This window comes from Pteropus medius, unplaced genomic scaffold (assembly GCF_902729225.1).
Source record: "Pteropus medius unplaced genomic scaffold, Ma_sr-lr_union100, whole genome shotgun sequence".
Classification (NCBI taxonomy): domain Eukaryota; kingdom Metazoa; phylum Chordata; class Mammalia; order Chiroptera; family Pteropodidae; genus Pteropus; species Pteropus medius.
In genome coordinates, this window is record NW_024341894.1 from 2,129,028 (window position 1) to 2,144,237 (window position 15,210).

The 15,210-nt window shown below is 39.9% G+C and overlaps 1 long non-coding RNA gene and 1 pseudogene across 1 annotated transcript in view; one reads left to right on the forward strand and one right to left on the reverse strand.

The window, feature by feature from the left end:
- LOC120597190 (uncharacterized) overlaps window positions 1–15,210 on the forward strand; it is a 308,055-nt gene that overhangs the window by 197,884 nt on the left and 94,961 nt on the right. The gene's annotated exons all lie outside the window — the stretch shown is intronic.
- On the reverse strand, window positions 3,777–3,892 carry LOC120598391 (uncharacterized; annotated as a pseudogene).

Genomic DNA, 15,210 nt, shown 5'->3' on the forward strand with positions numbered 1-15,210 from the left:
GTTCATTCATTAGACAGACTGATTGATGATGAGTTGGGATTCTAGATTCAGAACAGAAGACAGAAATAAACCTACTCTTGATGATATTTTAAAGCCTCTCCAATTTAATATGACTTAATTTGCACATTTAGAACTTGAGTATTAGATAGGGATAAAAATGTGGCTATTGAGATTTGGTGAGAAAAGAAGGCTTCATCCATTCAGTGTTTACTCTATAAATATTTTGGGGGGCAGGTAAAATATTTATAACAGTGCTTGGCACATGTCACGTGTTCAGTAAATTCCCACTGTGATTATTGTTGCTGTCGTTGCTATTTGCCCAGTCGTGAGCTGAGCTTTGGGGTTGAAAATAGGCAAAGCCATAGTCTCTGGCCTCTAGAAAACCTGTATCGTTGCATTCACGTGGATTTAAAAATACACATTTTTAAATTTTATTTTTTTTTTGTGGCGAAGTATACATAACATACATTTTATCATATTAATCACTATCCATCTCCAACTGATATTCTGTATCCATTTATAATAATTACTACCCCCTACCACCCAGCACCTAGCAGCCACCATTTTACCTTCTGTCTCTATTAATGTGACTCATCTAGGTGCCTTCTATAAGTGGAATCATATAGTATTTGTCCTTTTGTGACTGGTTGATTTCACGTAGCATCATGTCTTTAAGGTTCATCCATGTTGTAGAAGGATGTCAGAATTTTATTCCTTTATAAGGCTAACTAGTATTCGTCATGTGGATTTGGAATCACAAGACCTGTGCCCCAATTCCAACTCTTCTACTTATGGGCTCATGTGACCTTGAATGTACCCTCTGCTTCTCATTTCCTCATCCTTAAATAGTGAAAATAGTACCTACCTCATAGACTTGCTGGGTGGAGAATTTGATATAATGGATGTGAAACCTCTTTGGGAATGTTATGATGCTATGGCTATTTTTAGCAATAAGAGCCCACTAGGTTGGCTGCCAAGGGTTGATTCTTTTCTTCTGGCCACCTTAATGGCATCTTTCTAAGCAATTCTTTGGCCTGAGTGTATAGCTGATCCAATTCACTTATCACGGCAGTCAAATAAATGGACTTGGTTGTTTTCCTGTCGGCTTCTTGATATGTCACATCAGCACAGCTGAAGATGAGGAGCCTCTATCTCTGACCCAAATGCTTAGACCTGGGTGCCTCCATTGTATGCCAGGGGAAGTATGTGTGCAGGAGAAAACTCTCCCCGCCTTGGATTTTTGCTCCATTCTAAGGCAACATCAGGTTTCCGGTTTCTAGGCTTGACTCCATGAAGTCATTCTGCCCTGGAGAGGTTGGAAGATGGATTAGTGGAAAGTGACATGAGGCAGCTTGGCCTGGGGGTCTAGGAGGCTGAAGGCCAAGCTGGATCTCCTATGGACTCACTGTGTGACCATGAGCAAGGCACTTTTCCTCTCTGGGTTGGTTACTCTCCTCCGTGTGAAAAGGTGGGATTCAATGACCTCCAAGGTCATCTCCAGCTCTGGCCTTCTGCGAATTATGAATTATTTACAGATTACCATCCCACTTTCTGTCAATGACTCTCAATATCTTTCACCCCTGCCCTTCAGGTACTTGTCCCCAAAAGCTGCTTACTTCAGGTTCAGACTAACACTTGATCCTTACGCTTAGCTCTTAGTCTATCTCTTCCCTCCTCCCTCTTTGCGTTGATTCCTTTAAGTTTAAGGAACTGGTAGGCATACAGTTGGAGATGTATAGCAGGAATTCAATATGTATATAATATGTATATAAAATACATGTACATACATACTTTCATGTACATATATGTATACATATTCGTATGTGTATGCATATACATGATTACATATATAGTATATATGTATGCATTTTTGAAAGAAACTGATTTGATGACCTATGGATTATATACATATATAATGTATATGTGATTTACTGTGATTTAATGTGATTAAGAAAAATGTTCTTTTGTTTCTTGACTGGATTGTAAAGAAAATTATAACAACAGTGTGTTTCCTTACTCTTGTTGTGAAAATTTTTCAAGTAGGTAAATGGGGAGCAGTTATAGTCAGACATTGGTCCCCACCCAGTGTCATTTGAGAAGCATTTAGGACTCCTACCTGCCCAAAGTGTCTGCTTCACTGCATTCTGCTCCCTGAAGACACTCTTTAACTGTTACTTTTTCAGCCGAGAGTTAGACACGGTTCCAGAATTGTCAATTCCAGGCCACCCTGGTATCGATAAACATGCACTTTGTGATTTGTACTTTATAAAGCCATTTTCCCATCATCATCTCATTTAATTCTCATAGCAACGCTGTGGCATAGGTTCTGATTTTTTTGAAAATGAGGAGACAGGATTGAACTGAAAGTCACAAGGTGTTAGGTAGCAGAGTGAGTGAGGATCCAGCCTGGCAGACTCTTAACTCTTGGGTCAGCATACTTTCAGCACTCTTGTACTTTCCAATAGAGCAGTCTGTGAGCTTCTTGGAAAGTATTTACATAACAAAGAGGATGACCTTGGTCTTGAAAGCCATTCTTTGTCTGTCACAGGAGACATAGAGATTATCATCTTTGGGCAAGGTCTTCACCCATCTTGTAATTTAAGTAAAACTTTCATGCTAATTTCCTCTCCCTCCTACTGTTAGCCCTGGCTCCTGGGAAAGGAAAGGAAGTGCTTTCACACTTTATAGACAACCTTGGCTCCAATCACATCATTTGCTTCATTTTTTTCTCTCTTACAAAATATGAAAAAGCAGATGTAAAGGCTTCTCTGTTTCTCTGTAAAGGAAGAAGATAATAGTCGTTTTGCACATTTTAATTTAGCATATTTAAAAAGATTGAGCATTGACTTTTTTAATTGGAAGATTTATTTTGGATAAAAAATTAATTTGGGACGAGCTAAGAATACTCTTTTTGAGTATTGGGATACAAGAGGAAGGCTCTCGAGATCTGTTTGCAAACTTCAGCAGCCCTTATGGTCTCCCTGAGACCAGGCAGACACTGACTGAGACCCCGGCCCATGGCAGCACAGGCACATGGACCTCATTAGAATATTTGGTTGGGGTAGGGGGAGGAAAGACAAGGGTATTTTCTAACCAGGCGTCTCATCTCGGCAATTCTCTGTTACATCATGAAAGGCCACACCTCTTTTTCTACAATTGTTCTTCCGCTCATTTCTTGATTGATCTGAGCTTCTGGTCACACTACCAGAAGCTTCCCCGCCCCTCTCCACTGTGCCCCTGGGTCCCTGCTCCATGGTGAACCACTCTCCAGTCACCTCCTTCATTTGCTGAGGTCTGGATTGTCCTACGTGGAACTCCCCAGTGGAGGCTACTGATTCTTCCACTTTTCCTTGCAACATGGAGGTAGGAAAAGAATATACATACACATTCTCGCAGATCTTCTCTTATGTTTACAGACATTACACTTTTGCCCTCATTAAAAATTAATGTTTATTTAAGTTTCATTCTATTTAGCTATAAAACCCACAATCTCTACTATCTCTTCTATATCATTGTCTTCTCCTAGTTTCCCAGTCACTGTTGTTCATTTATTGCAGATTTTGGCATCTGATTTATGACCTTTCTCTCCATTTCAACTCGTTGTCATCATTCTGGGAGGTTTCACTGACAAGAATTGGACCATCCAAGTCTCATGATTCTGGAATTTTTTATTTCTGGAGACCATCATTTTGCCTCAATTTCAGTCACATGCTCTAGGGCCATCTCCTACAAGAGTTTCCCTTTTTATTATTATTATTATTTATTATTCCTATTTATGCCTACAGCACCTGGTCTTCCTAGGTGGTCTCCCATCCAAGTACTAACCAGGCCCGACCCTGCTTAGCTTCTGAGATCAGACATTGGGTTTGTTCAGGGAGGCATGGCCGTAGACCATGGACCATAGCTCCACTGGGGCATGAACCCAGGACCTTCTGTGTGTAAAGCAGATGTGCTAACCGTTACACTATGGAACCACGTCCAAGAGTTTCCCTTTTGAACTCTTTAATTCCCTCCTAGTAACCTCATGCCTTTGCTTTCTCTAGGTTCTCGGCCCTTCCATTTTCTCTTCATTAATTGTTCCTCTCCCAGCCTTTATTTCTTCTTTTCCCTCTTTGGAGTCCATGATTGATCACCTTTTCCTTCTCAGCGGCTCTCAACATTTACCATTCCTCGTGAGTTCCATACACAATTCCATACCCCACACTCTGCATCCATAGCAGAATATCATGTCTTGTACTCAACTGAGAAAATTGATCCCTCTGGTATCAACTGCTTGCTCTCAACTTCCAGCAGCCTACAATTCATTGCCTCTTCTTTCCTCTACCTCAGAGGATATGCATCCTTGATGCAACCCTCTCCTTTCTCCTGCTGCATCTTTTTCTATCAGTCATCACCTCTCCATGAAACCCATTTCCTTCTATGAAATCTTTTCCCTCAGTATATGAAAACAGTCAAGTTTTCCCCATTTTTAAAAACAACAACAACAAAAGCAAACAAAACACCAAACATAACTTTATCTCATGTTCACCTCTAACTGGGTAGCCTCTTATCTAACTATCTCAAAAAGTTGCCTACATTCACTGCCTCCAGTTTCCCACCTCCCATTCACTCCTCAACTTGCCACAGTCTGGCTTCTTGCCCCAGGCATTCTACTGAAGCAGCTGTTCACTAAAATTAACAGTAACTTCCTAATCTTCAAATCCCATGGATATTTTTCAGTCCTTATTGTACCGAACCACTTTCTAGTATTGGATATTGTTAATCATTCTTTTCCTTCTTGGAACTCTGGATTTCCTTGCATCTGGGACACTTATTCTTCTGATTTTCATAGTAGCTGGCAATTCTGTCTCTGGTTCTTTGTAGACTTCTCTTTCTTTTACATATTGGAATTCGACAGAATTGCCTACTGTTTCTCACTGTCCCTGAGTGAGCTCTTTCATTTCCATGACTCTATTAACACTTACAAGTCACTAACTGCAAAGTACCTCTCTTTCATTCATATCTCCCTTAAGTCAGGAAGTCAACTACCTTCTAGATGGCTCTAGCCAATCTCTCAAACATAACATGATCCGCAACCAGCCTTTTCCCCAAAACAGCTCCTCTTCTTGAATTCTTCAGTTAAGCCATCTTTGCCTAGGCACCAGGCTAAAACTTAGAAGCCGCCCTCAACTTCTTTTTCTCCTTTGCCAGCCACATCATATCAATTGTGAAATCCTGCCAAATTAAGTTAAACTTCACCTCTCTCTGTCTCCTGGATGGCTCCAGTGACCTTCATACGGGGCTCCTTGCTCCCATCCCTGTTTATTTCTGGTATATCTTTGGTACAATATAATGAAATATGAATCTGACCAGGCCAAGCCCATACATTAAAATAATTTCCTGGTATCTATAGGCACATGTCCAGGCTCTTCCTATACTAGGTCTTCCATGATCTAACATCTGTAGGTGTTTTTAGCCTCACCAATCAGCCCTCCATGCCTGATCCTTTCTGCTTCAGCAATAATTAATGGCACAGAGGCCGCACCTGACACCACCCCAAACATATAGGCCTCTGTGCCTTTGTTCGTGTTCTCCCTTTGCCTGGAATTTCTCACCATTTTCCACCTATTCTTTGCATAGTTGAATCTCAGTCATTTTGATGCATGAGTCTTTCTGCAGAGTTTCCATAACACCCTGTGTACCTCCATCAAATTGCTTTATATTGTCTTCGCTGTCTAACCTTCTATTATGTTGTAAGCTTCTTGAGGTCTCATTCAATGTTCTGCCCCTCTTGCCCAGTCCAATGCTGGGTATCTAGAAGGAACATAGAAAAAACTCTGGATTTGGAAGTAAGAACCAGGGTTCAAATCCCTTCTGTTCCAAGCATTATCCCTGTGACATAGATAAGTCACTTTCCCTGTCAGAGCCATGCTTCCTGATCTAATTCTATTTACCTTTCAAGGAAAATTGAAGATCACGTGAGATAACATAAATATTCCTTGTAAACTGCAAAGTACAATGAAAATGTTTTATTATATAGGATATGCAGAAACACGCAGGAAAAAAAAGATCTATCACAACATCATGGATCCTGTACAAAATTTTAATGAGACTTCATATTCATTCAAAAATCTACATAAGCATTTATATATCAGTGTGATAGTGTGCAAAGTGCAGTAAGAGGATTATCTCTTTGTTTTAAAAACCTAGTCAATGTGCCCAAGAGGCACTAGAATTGGACTTATGAAAATAATCAGCAATATTTCTTAATGGCTATGACGAGACCACACTTTAGCTTTACAATTAGAAGGACATGAATCTCCAAAGAATTTTAAAGGATTTATGGCATCACATCTTTTTCCCTCTGTGCCTTCACACTGCCCTTTCTGCCTGACTGTTCCAACTAGTACATTTTATACACTTCTCAATTCTGTGTGAAAACCATGCCATGGAGAAGGGACAATTCAGGTGAGCTTTCAAAGCCGACCTGATTTACCTTAAGTGAATACATATCACTTATCCAATTCTTTCTCTATTACTTGGCAAGAGAGGAAGAAAAACAGTTCCACTCTGTGAGAACAACTCACAATTCAGATAACTGAGAACTGGAAATAAATGACCAAGCCATCCCTGGAAGTGGTCAAACCTAATGAGTCAAATCTTTATAGACAATTGAATCTGGAAAAATCCTAGTTCCAGGTTGTACAAAAAACTTCAAGGAACTAAAAGCATCTGATAGGAGCAACATAAACATTTCTCCTTAATGAGGAAAGAGGGGTAGTGCAAGTGCCTCTAGGAATTTGTGTGAGGGAGAGGTAGAGGCCAAAACCTGGGCTTTAGAGGTAGTGACCTGATTCTGCCACCTACTGATCCGATGGCCTTTGGCAGGTTATTTTATCTGTTTGGACTTCAGATTCCTCATATGTCATGTGAAGATCAATCATTGGGTATATCACATAGAGCGGTTGAGAGAGAGAGAGAGAGAAACTGGCCTATATTCAATAAATAATAGATATTATTTTAATTAAATTTGTTTGAAGAAAAATGAAAATGCAGGGGAATAAGGAAAAATGGAGAGATATGTTGGGGCCAGATTATGCAGGTCTTGGATTTCCCATTATGAAGTTTAGATTTTGTTTACACAGTGGGGAGCCTTTGAAGGTTTTGAGCAGGAGTGCGACGCAATGACAGATGCTTTTTGAAGACTGATCTAGAAGCACTGTATGGAATGATCTCGAAGGGGAATATCAGGAGGCAGAAGAACCAACTCGGAAGTTGTCATTTTAGTCCAGTGAGACATGATGAAGTCTGACTTAGGGCAGAGGTAACGGGAAAGAAGAAGAAGGACGTTATTGGGAGAGAACTGGCAAGAGGGAGTTTGAAAGATGGCTCGTGTCTTTCCTGAACCTTTGTGACTGGGAGGACAATGGTACTCTTTATTTCAAAAACAGGAAGAATAGATAAGGACTTGGGTTCGGGAGGGTCTATGATTTAGTGTGGGATCCAGGTGTTTCAGATGCTGGTGAGCTATCAAGTTAAAAAGAGCCAAAAGAGCCATTTGGGTCTAGCACCCTGCCTATGATCGATATTATGGTATATGTTGTTGTACTATTGGTCTCTGTTTCAAAAGAATCCCTGTCCAATGTTTTTAAAACACAATCAGTAGGAATATAGGATTCATCAACAGAAACTCTCTTTATAGCAAACTTGACAAGAAGAATGCATCTCTTCTATTAAGTGACTCCTTAGGAATTCCCAGCCCACTGCTACCCAGATTAATCACATTTGGTTGCTGCTAGGAAGATTTTGGAATCCAGGCAAGATCCAGTACAAATCTCTCTATCTCGTCTTCCTAGAGTATCTGTGTTCTTCTCTCCACCCAAACTGGCCAAAAACACGAGCCAATCTAATCCCAGTACAAGCATGTTGAAAGGTCTTTTCCTTCATTCTCCTTATCAAAGAACTCTCTCTGGCTGTAGAGGCTCAGCCTCCCCAGGGAAAGTCACGCTGAGACCTCCTGCCACATTTGTCTTATCTGTGTTGTACTAGTTTGTCCTTCTCTAAATCTGTCTGTTGTCCTGATACTGAGGTGAGATTTAATGGTCTGTAATTCCCAAGTTCCCAGTGGTGCCTCTGAGAAAGATTGGGCCCATATTAGCAACTTTCCAATTTTTGGCAACAGTGCCTTTTGTAACCCCATTTCTCTGTTGACCATTTCACAATTCATCCGAACCCTAGACAAGGGAGAAGGGTCTCACTGTCCTTGCTGGTTATATCTAGCTCCCAAAGACACATTTTTTTTTTTTTTTGAGAGAGGCTTTAGTGTATTAGTCAGTTTATTTTCAAATGTGTATTTAGATTTATTGTGTGCAAAGCATTGAGCTAGACAGTGCTGGAAGCCTCCTTAATAAGAAAGAGAGATACACAGTTTTTGTTTTCAAATGAGGTTAGTATCCAGTGGGATGGAAAGAGAGCTACACAGTTTTTGTTTTCAAATGAGACAAGTGAGGCTGAGTAGGGGTGGGCATGAGGAGGAAGAGCGTGGAAAGCTAAGCATGAGTCTAATCTGCAACTTAACAGCTACAAGACTTTAATTTTATATTGAGAATAGTGTACTTATAAGCCCTTTCTCTGCAGAAAGGCTCTGGGGACAGGCAAAGGGCCCATACCAAAGCTATCTCTGAGGCCTGTTAAATATACAGTGTCCTTTTTGGCTACAAGATTGACCCAGAGGTCTGGTTGAAGGGGTCACTTTGTTAAAGTGAAAACAGAGCAGACAAAAAATGTAACTGAAATACCATCTTTAATGATATATAAAGGAGATCAAGATAGCGCATTGTTTAAGCAGTTATGTTTTGGGTTTAAATCTAGAATTCAAGTAAGGTTTCTGCTAATTAGTTAATTTGCTGTACTTTGATTGTTTTCAGACTGAGGATCTCATTAACACAGCCTTTAATGGAGGGCACATTTTACGTAATGTTCCTTGTGTGTGGAATGTATGTGAAGTTAATGCGCATGTAAACAGGGCGGATCATAGCTCAAAATGATGGGACTCGCCCCAGATTTTCCTTCACCAGAGAGTAATTTTCTGGAAGCCAAGAACCATCTTGTTTGTCCACAGGCCAGGAAAGAACTGAACTAAGGAATCTGAGACATAGCTGGGACAAAACCTCAAAAGCCTCCCTTAGCTCTGTGCTCTTACTAAAGAACAGAACAGTGACTGATGTTTGGGGAAAGTGGGTCAACCAGTACTACATCCAAAGGAACTGAAGACGTCACCAGAATCCTGAGATGCTGAGGGAGGTTTCAGCATGATCAGAAATTCAGAAATTGCTGGGTTCATGCAGAAGAGTGAAGACTCAAGTCTATAGGTCCAGGGCTAGCAAGGGACGAAACCAGAGGTAGGGTTCAATGGATTCCTCTGGGAAGAATTTTCCTTCTCCAGGAGAAGGTCAGAAAATGTGGTATCCAATTAATTTAGTTTAAGAATTTTAATTTAACACATAGGTGACACTGGTTCTTAAACCATGGAATGAGACAAAGCAAGGCAACAGTACATGAAGCCTGTGCTAGCCATAAAACATGACAGTGTTAGATACTATTTTGGCCTAGGTCCCAGGAAAACATAAATATTGTCCTGGCTCAGCATCTTCTTTTTCTTATATATTTACAAAGATACATGTATACAAAGAACAAAGGCAAATTCACATTTTATTGTTAGCTGAGATTGAGACCCCATCCGATTCAGAGAACTTCGGAAGGCTGAGCTGGAGCTCTTTTCCTCAAGCAATGTAGAACTCAGGAATTTTAGCCAATGGTCAACTCAACATGCTTGTTAACACAAGGACAAAAGTAAGCAGAGAGAAAGAGATGCATCTGGGTGCCAAGCTGGCCTAAACTGCCTGGGCAGTGGCCTCAAGACTATTGCTGTTAAATTGATCATTTTTTAAATTTTATGTCTCATGCCTTTGTTTCTTGAGTAAAAAGTCTTTGGCTATTTCAAGGTCTCAAAGATTTTCTCTTTTTCCTTCTATAGGAATTTTATAGTTATATGTTTTGTTCTGTGATCTATTTCAGATTAATTTTTGCGTGTGATGTGAGGTAAAGTTTGGGGTTCATCTTTCCCCATATAGATATCCGGTCATTCCTGCCTTTTTCCCATTGAATTACCTTGGCACCTGTGTTGAAAATAGGCACGTGTGAACTCTCTAATCTGTTTCATTGGTCCGTTTGTCTGTCATTACACCAATATCACACTGTCTTGATTACTATATTTTTATAGTAAGCCTTGAAGTCAGGTGGGCTAAGTTCTCCAACTCTGTGCTGCTTTTTCAAAATGGTTGTGGACATTCTAGGTCATTTGTAATTCCATGTACATTATAGAATCATTGTGTCAATTTCTACCAAAACAGACTGCTGAGGTTTTGATAGGGACAACATTGAATCTATAAAGCAATTTGGAGAGAATTGATATCTTAATAATAACGAGATTTGTAACTTATAAACATATGTATATCTCTCAATTTATTTAGGTATTATTAATTTATCGTAGCAGCATTTTATAGTTTTCAGTGTACAGGTCTTACATGTATTTTTTTTTTCAATTACAGTTGACATTTATTATTATTTTATGAGTTTTAGGTATAAAGCATGATGGTTAGACATTTATATAATTTACAAAATGATCCCCCCAACTAGTCTAGTACCCACCTGGAATTATATACATAGTTATTACATATACATATGTTAAATGTATTCCTGAGTGTTTCATTTTTTGTTGTTATAATTGGTGTTGTTTCTTTGATTTTACTTTTTAAGTTATCATTGATAGTCCATAAAAAATGTAATTGATTTTATACATTTATCTTATAACCCTGACCTTGCTAAATTCATTTATAAGTTCTGGAAAGGTTTTTTTGGTTGTTTGTAGATTTCTTAGATTTTCTGCATATGTAATTATATTTTATTTCACATGACTTTTTAAAGCAATGATACTGCCTGTTTGAAACAGTGGCCAAATTCTCATCTCTGGAACTGACCAATGCAACTACGATTTCCTTGTTTTGGGAAAGTCATGGAAGATACCCTGCATGAATGAGGGCATGTAGATTATATAGACAGTGAATCAGCAACCCGCAGTCACTGAGAGTCGTAACAGCTTTCCCTGATTGAAGAGAATGTAAAAGAGGTTGATGAAGGCCTCTTGGTATTACTCCTTAAGAAAGAGGTAGATGAGGTAGGAGAATGAAGGCCAAAGAGAAAATCGAGGAGTAAAAGATTTAAAGGGACTATGGAGTGGGCCAGTCATCCATTTAGGAGAGGACCGATTTCTTGAAGTATCTGGGCTGTGGCAGAGTCTGCTAAGATATGCCCCTCTTAATGAATTTAATGAATTATCTGTGTGGGCAAACGTTATCAATATCTCCAGGGATTCTTCTGTGCTAAACAGGACACTACAGAACTTATGGGTACTGGTACGGCTTTCTTCTCTACTTCTTGAGGTCATTATTAAGAAGAATAACTTAGAAGAGATAGGGTTTTCTGGGAAGTAGTCACTGTCTAAGGCACATATCTGAGTGTGGAATTTGGATTAGAAACTGAAATTATGAGCTCCTGGTTTGAGATAATGGTTCATGGCATTTGAAGAGAGCAAGAGCGTTGGAGTTAGGCAACCCAGGGTTCAGATCTCAGCTCTGAGGGACGTTCTCCATTTTCCTCCAGTTCCACATTCCACCCATCTCCACCTTGCTCTGCATGCTGGGAGACTGAACTAAGGCTAGCTCTTTTGTTTCTCATTGGGTTTAGCCAGTGGGAGGTACTGGCAGGTAATCAGAGGGTGGAAGTGAGGTCAGGATATTTATTCTCCCAGCTTCCTCTCTCCTGGGCTACAGTTTGGCCATGGCTGCTCCTGACAGGTGTCCCTCTCCTACAGCTTTCTCTCCGGGCTCTAGTAACTACTGGCCCTTCTTGCCCCTTCATGCCCAATGATAGTAAGAGCTATCTGCTATTTCTATCCATGGGTGGCTTTATCATTCCTTGTAGGTCTTCCATAATGCTGCTCACACCTTAAATTAGTGTCTTTGTTATCCTTTCTTCAATCATCTCTTTCGAGGATGTCATCTGGACCCTGGTAGACCAGCCCATCCACTTAATAACTGTGGAACTTTGAGCAAGTTTTTTAGTCTCCCGAGTGTTAGTTTTTTCATCTATAAAGTGAGGATGAAAATATCCCATGCAAAGATAAGAAATACTATTTTATATGTAAATAGCACATAGTAGCTACCCAGTAATCATCATTAGTAGTAACTACAAGCACATGAGGACTGGCAAACTCATGATGTTTTCAGTGACTATTCAGATAAGGAGAAGACTGAGGAGAAGAAGCTCAAGGAATGAAAAGTGAAAACTAGGCAAGGGTAAGGAAGACTTCTTAGTACTATGAAATGGAATAATTTTGATATTTTAATACAAGAAGGAATACATAGCTTTAGTAGGTCTCAGAGACTTGATGGGGAGATCCTCATACCTAAATATGGCAATGGAGGCATTCATCTTGTTAAAAAGGAGCAGATTTTCAGAAGAGGTATAGAAGTGCTACATATCACAAGACAAATACTCAAACAGAGATGCATTGAGTTGTGAGTCAAATCTTGAGAAAGGCAAAAGTATAAAGGAAAAGAAGCTGTCATTGACATGAGTATAAAAAGTATAAAAGAAAAGAAGCTGTTATTGACATGATTTTCAGAAGAAATGTATCCCTGACTCAGATTGCAGGTCTGGTAAGGAGGCAGGGTGTGTAGGTATATCTTGATTGTCCCAAGATTGCTTTTATACCATCACTCGATGTCCACTGCTACTCTGGCCGGCTGGTTCTTTGCCTCCTCCCATATCAGTCTCTTAGAGGAGGCCACGACCAATTTTGATGGAAAGCTTTTAGTTGACTCACTGCTCTCATTTTTCCGGGACAACACATATCTGCCTAGAAAGAGGGGTCAGAGTGGGTTCACGTAAAAACTCCCCATCTTGGTACTTGGAACCTCTTTTCCCACAGACCCTCAGACTTCATTACTGAGTCTGACTCGTCATGCCAGGCTTCCTTCTTTTGAAGCAAAGTGTCTCCAAGAGATCTTGCAAGTCCTCTTGCAAATTTACTTTCTGTTGAGTGGCCTGTCTCACTTACTCTGATGTGCCATGAATATCTGTTTGGGTTCTTTTTTCAAGAAGCTCCTAAACTCCCATATAATTCAAAGGACAAAGCCAGAAACCACACAGTGTCTGACCTAAGTAAATCTCAGATTCCACCCAGGTTCAAATAAATCCTTCCTTACCCCACATTTTTTTTTTCTCTCTCAGCAAGTAGATGAAGTGAGAGACCCTCTCCTATACTTAATTTTGATCAAAAAGGAGAGAAACCTGAAAGAGCTTATGTTAGCTATGGTGAAAAAGGAATTCCAGAGAAGAGTTTCAGCTAGCTTGAAATTCTAAAGTGGTGGATGTCTCACAAGGGTTGGGAAAGTCCTCATATGGACATTTTGTCTATGAAACGACATACAGTCCTGATGAAGAAGCAATAGAGTGGTTTCTAAATAGAAAAAATCCTCCACAGTATGTGAGCTGAGATCTTCAAAGGACATGATCAGAAACCAAAGAATGAATATAAAGGATGATGAAGATTTGTACAAATGACGTCAGAAAAGCAAAAGCACGGGATAAACTGTGACTTGGGGACAATGCTCAGGACATTCATGAAAGGCACAAAAATCTGTTTGGAGGACGATGAAGAGGAGAAAAGGCAAAAGCAAATGCCTTGGGTAAATGCTTTCAAAGCTGTTCAAAAACCTTTAGCCTTCATTTGCTGTGCCAAGGAGAATGACCTTATGAATGGAAAGGGTAGAACAAACAGGAGTATGAAAAAGATCAACAAAGGCCGAACTGGTAGAGACTGTGAGAGAGCACAAAGTTTGAAGCCTCCTGCCCAGGAACATTATATTCTAAGGAACCGTGAGACCTTGCAAATGAGTTTATTGAGCCTCTTTTGGTTATCTCGGAGGGAGCTGTGAAAAATGGGGGATGTGTCAGAAGGCTGGAATCAGCTAAGTGTAGTCATGATTTTTCTAAAAGAGGAAAAAGTGGGTTATGTAGAAGGTCTGTAAACTTGGATGTTTATGGAGACCAGAATTCAACTGAAAAAGTCGGGTAGGGTGGATGGAGACCCTAGTGAACTGGAACAGGCAGGCTCCCTCTTAAAGGGGCAGCTGTTATTGAGCTCCAGCGGGCTGTAGCCATACCCAGAATTGCTAGACCTTCAACATTTTTATGTTATCATTTTCCAATGGGGATAACTATTTAAATTTTAAAAAACCTTATGCAGGCTGAGTTAAGTCTGTAGACAGAGAAGGCCAAGAGGCCACCAGTTTGTGAATTCTGCCCATAAAATTATTATGTTGCAGCTAAGAAGCTAGTACAGTGTCCTAAAAGGTCACCTGGTAAGATCACAAGGAGTTGATCGTACTTGGGAGCTACAAGGGCTCACAAAGGACCGGTACACCACACATTGACCTCCCTCCCTTCTTTGATTGGCAGAGTGGTGTGGTAGACTTGAGTGGTCTGATTCTAGCAAGACTCTGATAAGGATGGTCATGTTCTCCTTGGGGACCAGAGGGAGAAGTTCAAACAGAATGTCAGTACTTCCAGGTAGATTCTTAGCTAACCGAAAAACTGTGCTCAAGATTGCCAGATTAATAAACTAATACTGACCAATAAGGTCTATTCTCTAGTTTCTGACCATTTAAACTTTTAGAGCCCAGAAATAAATTCAAGAATTGACTTATGGCTTGATGCCCAAAGGATGCAGTAAAAATATCAACTCTTTCATCTTTGCTCTATATTTTGTAGCCCAGGGGTCAGCAAACTGACCCAGTTTGTATAACTAAAGTTTTATTGGCACACAGCCACACCCAGTCTTTCACACATTGACCTTGCTACTTTTGATAGATAATCACAGAATTGAGTAATTGTGCAAGACTGTATGGCATGCAAAGTCTAATATAGTATCTGTCCCTTCACCAAAAAAGTTTTCCAACTTTCTGATATAGCTAAACATATTAGTCATCTTAGTGACCTTATTACACTGTTGATTAATATTGAATTTGCCAGTATTGGTCAATAAAAGCCTAAAGTCTATATTATATGAATTACTATCAAGTCACATCTGGAATCCTAGATTGAAAC